Source organism: Rhyacophila brunnea, unplaced genomic scaffold (assembly GCF_057557595.1).
Source record: "Rhyacophila brunnea isolate RB1 unplaced genomic scaffold, BYU_Rbru_1.0 scaffold_17, whole genome shotgun sequence".
In the NCBI taxonomy this organism is placed as follows: Eukaryota; Metazoa; Arthropoda; class Insecta; order Trichoptera; family Rhyacophilidae; genus Rhyacophila; species Rhyacophila brunnea.
In genome coordinates this window covers 30407695-30415174 of record NW_028232827.1, presented here as the reverse complement: position 1 = coordinate 30415174, position 7480 = coordinate 30407695, and the positions used below count along the sequence as shown (strand labels likewise).

The window sequence follows — 7480 nt, the reverse complement described above, 5'->3', positions numbered from 1 at the left end:
CATCACTTCGCACTATCTATGCTTTGTGAAAATAATACCATAAATACACCAGACGCACGCGGTAAGCTCATGATGGTTTGAGACACCCGCAACTCGCTCGTTTCCCGCGTCGTCCAACGATTGTCCGAATGCTACCGGCCGGTAATGTAATCGTCCATGCGCGGTAGGCCTTACCTTCAGTGCGAAGTTCGCACCCATGTTTCTTCCAATACTGCGCGCGCACTCTCGCGAAAATCGTTCAGTGGTTCAGTGACTGAACCACTGAACGATTTTCGCGAGAGTCTCAGTCATATAGTATATTAGTCTATGGTCTCAGTTCAAGTTTGACCAGCGTTGAGATTGTATAATGTTTACATCATTTTCTCCCGCGCTTTACCAACGCTTCGTATTCTTAATAATTATATTAGTAAAAGTGATGTGTGCTAATAATGTGTTAACAAGTATAGAGCAAGTGACTTATTATAATGACAATCTTAAAGTTACGTTGGAAAATAATGTTTATTCTATTAAGAATTTACCTGAAAATCCTGTCAGTGAAAATGTGAATTTGTTTTCAAAAAGTGTTGAGCAAGAATCATTGACAACGTTGGAATCGATACAGGTATTTTAAATAATAACGTGATTAGGAATTACGCAACTTGTTATCAGACAAATCACAACAGGTGATAATTTATTATTACTCACCCTCGATTTTGTACAAAATTAGCACTCATATTTAAAAAAAACATGTCGGTATTGTAATATTCAGGCCTTTTTGTCATGTAACGCGGTGGAACGGCGTTCTAGAACAGCTCTTTTTCGCAGTATTTTTAATGTTTCAAAATTAATTAGATGAAACAATGCTCGCGCTTACATAGTACAAGCTAATTTTCCTGAATCATCTTATATGAAAAGACATATCCTGAAAAACTATCGCGTTTGATATATGAATTGAATTCTAATACAATTTCTTCAAATTAATTTGAACGCGAATTTTCGCAATTGAATCTAGTTATTACTTCAATAAGAGCTTCGTTGAAGACCAAAAATCAAAGCTCGCAAGAGAAGCAGAAATCCTGAAAAATTAATGGCAAACATCGACAAAGTTGGCAGGTCAGTGCTTGTAAAATCCATAGGCGTACCTACATCAAATGTTTTGAAAATATTACTTATTAAATATTTTTAGGTTATTTTATTTATATAAGTTTAAACTATTTCAAATTCTAAGTGGTAATTCTTTTTCATCCTCGGAGAAATGAAACCTCAGTTGAAAATTTTCTTATAGGGATGAAACCGGTCCTGATTTATTAAATAAAGTGGATTTTAGTACAATTGTTTTTATAAAGTTTTATTTATATTATTAAAACTAGATTAAAACAATGTCCCTCCCCTCCACCAACAATAATTGACTATTAATTGAAAAGAATAAGATTGTTTTTGTTCAAGTTTTATTTATGTTCTGAAATCTTTTGTTATTTATTTTTTAACAACTGCTTAGTTCATTCTTTTTTTCATATCGATGGCATATTATATTATCTGAGTGCAAAACATATATGAAGCGTTCAAAACGTTAGCGGAATGTTTTAGTCCAGGGAAAGAATTTATATCGATCAGACAGACTACGGGAAACTATAGAATATTATACAAGAAAAATAATAACATCGATATGATTCGTCCATTTCCAGTTGCAAAAGGTTGCCGAGTGAAAGAAGTTATTGAATAAATTATTAACTAAGCATTACAGGCCACAATGGTAAACTGTACCTAGGTACTCTCCAATTCTATAAAAAAACATTCGATGAAAATAACTCCCGGAATAATTAACGAGATTCGGAGGACGTGAACTTAGGTGAAATAATATAAGATGACATTCTAGATGATATTATAGTATAGATTTTATTCCATTATTATTCTAAATACCTAATACATTGTAAAATATGTCGTATTCAGTCATACATTAATATCTCTGTCTCCCTGTATGTTTATGGTTTTGTGTTATTTTTTAATAACCAAAATATTTAATCAATTTAAAATTAGAGTATAATATTTTTTTTATGTAGGTACCAATTAAAATAGAAATCAATAAACATTTACGGTACTGTTCGGTTATATACTGTTTGGTTCGGTTTTTTTTATAATGATGTACTGCACTGGTAAATTTGAACTACTTCTGAAGCGTCAATTACATTGAGCTTTTTTATGAGCTGATTATTGGCAAATTTATAATCTGCCTGTAAATTCGCCCAGTGTAATCATCGAATAAGCTAATAAGCAGGTTGTAAACACTCCACCTAGAAAAGTTGAAAGCCGGTCAACTTTTCACACTACACGCCGGCGTGTGGGCTTACTGCGTCTGCGCAGTAGAGCGATGGTGGTGGAAAAACGAACTACTCATTTTGAAATTTACATTTGGAAACATTGTTATGGAGCGTAGCGACCTCCCGGTAAAAAAACGAACTACGTTCCGTCAAAATCGCTCGCTGGCTTGTGGCTTATCAGCGAATGGAAAGTTTTGTGTGTAATCATGAAATCGCAGTAGCTCAAGTAGCTGAACCGCCCGCTTTTAAATTCGCCAATAAGCAGCTCGTAAAAAAGCTCAATGTAATTGACGCTTTAGTAACGTCATTTACAATCGTTTGGGTTCAAATAAATACAGAACGTCACACAGCCTTAGTAATAAAGACAGAACTTTACTGTCTACTAGGTGAGTATCAAACGTAGCACTCTTCATTTTAAAAACTTGTATATTTAATTATTCACACCAATCAAAATTCTGAAATACGTATATTCTGTGTTGAATTTCTAATTTCTAAAAGTAGAAAAATATTTCATGCTATTATAAAACTCAAAAAGCCAACAAAACGTTTTTCGTCATTTTCTCGAAACGATGGATAACGCACAGTTCTACATATGATTCTATAGGTACGACTCATTTAATATGTGGTTGTGTAGTTGCATTGTTTGGTTAATGTTTGTTGATACACTGACTACCGTTAATTTTACTTCGAATACATACCATTTTAAAAACGCTACTATCGAGCGTCACACCGCCTCTAATCTTAGTGATAAATAAGGGGGGGGGGGCAAAGATCCTGGACTGGGGGCACGCTTCAAGATGTGGGGGCTATAACTTTAGTTGTTTATTTGTATTTGTCTAATTTTTTATGCGCTTTGTGGCTTAGGAAAAGTTGCTTTTAATGATATTTGATTATAATTTTCTTTAGTAGATTAGAAGTTTGCCATGAAGCGAGTTCCGGCACCTTTGTTTTAAAAAAAGCCCTGTGTAATAATAATAATAAACAGCAGAAAATTTTGATAATGCCAACACAATTCAAATTAAAATTAATTTGTTTACATACTTATAGTGCACTTTCATCTTTTATGGGGGTCTTGGTCTCATTTAAAAACGTCTTCTATTCTGGACGATTAATCGCCGACATTCTCCAGTTGCTTTGACTAAGCATTCTTAAATCTCTTGTGGCGCAGTCCAGCAATCTCAATTTTGGCCGTCCAAATCTTATTTTGAACTCGGGGGTTGAGTACATGGCCCCCACATCCTGAAGCGGGCTCCCAGGCTAGGATCTTTGGTGGGCCCCTCTACCTATCGCTAAGGATAAAGTCAGTTTGACGCTCTACGAATAAATTAAAATGCTATCTATAGTATCTATATATGATAATAAATAACCATTTTTTGCTTCCTTTCGCAATCGTAACAACACTAGAAAAAACTAAAAAAACTAGCACTTCATGCTTTGGTATTAGGACCTTCGGGCATATTACTATACAGAATAATGTTTTAATTACTTAAATCTTTAATTTCTTATATTGTATTTATTGTAAACACAATGTTATCTTTTTAATTTTAATTGAACTTGTATTTGTATTTGTTACCTTTCCATAAATAGATAAAACTGTTTTACCCTCACATTATTATTTGTATGACAATATTATTTACTCCATTAAACCTATGTATTTCCAAGATTGAACGTTCACAATAATTAATGTCTTAAATAGTATAAATTTAATTACTCTAGATTTATTTTTGACCGTTTTTATAATTTTTTTTGTATGCTTATATATAAAAATATTATTACTTAACTATCGAAAATATGCCAATCCCGGGACTACGGGATCGTCAAATTGTAATCCCGAAATCCCAGGATCAAAAAATTGGCTCGGGATTGGATTCCCTAGCTACGAGTGACTTCACACTTCTATTATGACATTCCACTACAATTTTTGGTTCATACAAATAAATGTATTACATTAAATACATGATTATAAATACTATGTGCAGGCTATTATTGGCAAAATAAGCCTTTAGTATATAGAGAGTATAATTAGTATAATAATGAAATTCGACTGCAATTTGAGCTAAGCAGATATTTGAATATAAAAATTACCAAATCAAAATTCCAATAGAAGGCGAATTTAATGAATTTGTTAGACTCACTACAAATTTATAAGACGGTTTTGTGTAGCTTTTTGTTTTAAAAAATAAAAGTTTAAACTAAAAGAGTATATACAATAAACTTTAATTAAAATAACTGATAATACTGACTATTTATATCGGCCAATGGGTAGCCATATAAAGCAAATTCTATCGGATGACAAATATTATGTTGGTGTTTATTGACCGTTTTAAATATTAAATTCACCTCTACCAATGCAACCATGCGTAGGTATAATCTTCCGATTCAAAAATAGAACTGCTTCAAAATTTTCTAATACGGAATGCTTCAATTTAGAGCCGAAATTCTTTGATTCACACAAAAGCGTCCAAGTAAACCTCAGAAAACGTAGCTACATTTTTGTATGTTAAAAATAGTGCATTAGCTAGATGCAAGATATTTTGTTATTATATTGCAGTTTGTAAATACCTACAATAGATAAAAAACACATCTAAAATCAATTAATACAAGTAGGTATTTATAAACTGAACCTTTTTAATACTTACGTCCTCAATAACCTTGATAGATAGGGGGTATTGATGCGTGTGATAGCTTATAGATAATACAAACTGTAGGGGAAGGGAAAAAAATTCTTTCAATATTGGTAACACTTGCTGCCCGCCATATACCATAGACGTTAGAGTATATTCAGAGCTGTCGAAATCAATGGAGTAAAGAACACGTCTGACCGAACTCTTTTTGACAATTTAGACAAGTTTTTTTCTAAATCTTTGGACTTCAATATCTGCTTTTTACATAACGGTGAGTGATTGCTGTATTTATTCAGTCTATATGTATATATTCAAGATTTATTTGCTGTTAGTAGTTGTTTTAATTTCGTTTGTATTTACCGTTTTAAATAAATAATTTTGATTTTACTAGTATTGGGGACACTTGATCACGTTTACTATGGGACACTAGATCCCTAGGGATCACATCTCCCATAGTTAGTTTCTATAGGCTATTGAGGCAGAATATATGGCCAGAGAACATAAAGGGGACAAAGAAAATATAATGGAAATCAGAAAAGCAAAAATAAGTTTAAAAACTAAGAAAAATTTGAAACAAATTCAAAATTCTTCGAGTTCATCGGAAGATGATGTACCCGTTCCTCCATCGCCTGATTCTCTTTACAACCTAAGTGACGAGTCCTCGAAGCTGATTTTTTAACAGAGTGCGAATCGGACGGCGATGATGACTTTGACGGTAGATGATTGGATAATTAATTGTCAACTTTATTTCACACAAAAAGAAGCTATGCTACAGCGTTACGTTGGGCAGATTCAGCAACAGACACAGCGCTCGAAATGGAGCAGAACGCACCGGAGCGCAGCTCCGGTTCGTGGATTCTTCAAAGACACCGTTCCGGCTCGTTGAATTCTTGAGGATACCGTTCCTTCTCGTGGAATCCTCGAGGACAGCGTGCCTTCTAAAATTCTCGAACCTCTTCAGAATATTTAATATAGCGTTCCGGTTCAGATTGTGTTGAAATTGAGGAACATGAATTGGTATATAAAAATATTAAAAAAAAAAATCAAAAAAAAAATTATATAAAAGTTTAAACAACAATTTTACAGATTGAGAATCCCTGCATTTTTGAATGGGCATGCACAATAATATGTTGATACAAATACGTGCAAGGCAAGTTTGTTCTTAGAAATGCATCTAGGTATATTTTTTTCTATCAATGGATTTCTATTTTTTTTTAAAGAAAGCCCCCTTTAGAATGTTAGATGTATGGCTCTCTTAGGTCTTCTGAATAAAACAATATGACATAATAGTATTTTATTTTATTCTCTAAGACAGTCTAACTAAGAAAATAGTATCTCTGCTGTTCAACAAGGTTTTTTTTACTTGCAGAAAAAACCACAAAAGAATTCATTTATGAAGGGTACTTTAAATAACGTACAATTATCCATACTGTCAGGATTGGTTTTTCAATTAAAACACATGGAATATGTAATTACATTGACATACTGTAAAAAATAATTTATTTGTTTGTTATACAAAAATAGTAAAATATGAATAGTATTATATAAGTGAATAATTAATTTACCTACGTGTAGGTATCTGCCAAGGTTTGGAATTTCGACTCTTTGGTGTCAACCATATAACTCAGCTGACTTGCGTATCGGGGGTTCCCAACCAGTTTTGATCTTGAGCACATTTGTAATCAATACGTGATGGAAAGTGGCCACAATATTTTTTTGAATGAAATGAGAGAAATTAATGAGACAGACAAATCCATAACTATCCGATTAACTTAGGATAAATAAATATAGATATAGGATAGCTTTTTAGCAGATAAATTTACATAGGTAGGCTTGACGTGTTCATAGTTTTGACTTTAGGCATATTAGAAAATCGAGCCCACTCATTGGTCAACCTTATATAGTTGTTAGGTGGTATGCAAAAAATATGGTTTCGCCCCATTGGTATGGAGTGGTATGCATACAAGGAGGTTTTAAATCGTGTAGGGGAAGTAAATTAAAATATCAGTGGTCTCTGTACGATTTTTTCGTATATGGGCTTCTTCTTTAGAGACATCGAGCAAATTTAAACTTCAATAGTGTCACCTATATCAAGCTGAGCTACTCTTATTTTTTTATTTTACTTTCATTACTTATGAATTGATTAAATGCGGCGGAAATACTTTGCAGTGAAAAAATAAGTAGGTACTTAGGTAAATAAATTTGAGAGGGACGGTAGGAACCATGAGAGACCTTTATCCAGCACTGGTTATTGATAATGTAATAATATGTATAAATTGTCGAAAAATCAATGACACCTTGTTAATACCATCAACCAGTGTTTTGCTAACATCTCCTCGTGTTCTGTGACTTCACTGACTTGTACTGTAGTACTATGGAGAGTATTGCAGGTATATTTCTCTAATTGCATTTTCATACAATCTCAGAAAATATATACCTAGGTATCCATATATTGTTGCATTGAGCAAATAATACATTGCAAAAATTCATGCCAGAAATGTTGACGAAATAAAAATAGGTAGATAGGTACATGGAAAAAAATTAAATAAAATCATCGAA

General features: G+C 32.9%; 1 protein-coding gene across 1 annotated transcript in view; it reads left to right on the top strand.

Moving 5' to 3' along the window:
- The first annotated feature begins 309 nt into the window (after positions 1-309).
- LOC147073942 (uncharacterized) overlaps positions 310-7480 on the top strand; it is a 54679-nt gene continuing 47508 nt past the window's right edge. Inside the window, exon 1 of the mRNA XM_085944705.1 lies at positions 310-601. The gene's annotated coding sequence lies outside the window, so the exon portion shown is untranslated. The remainder of the gene's footprint in view (positions 602-7480) is intronic.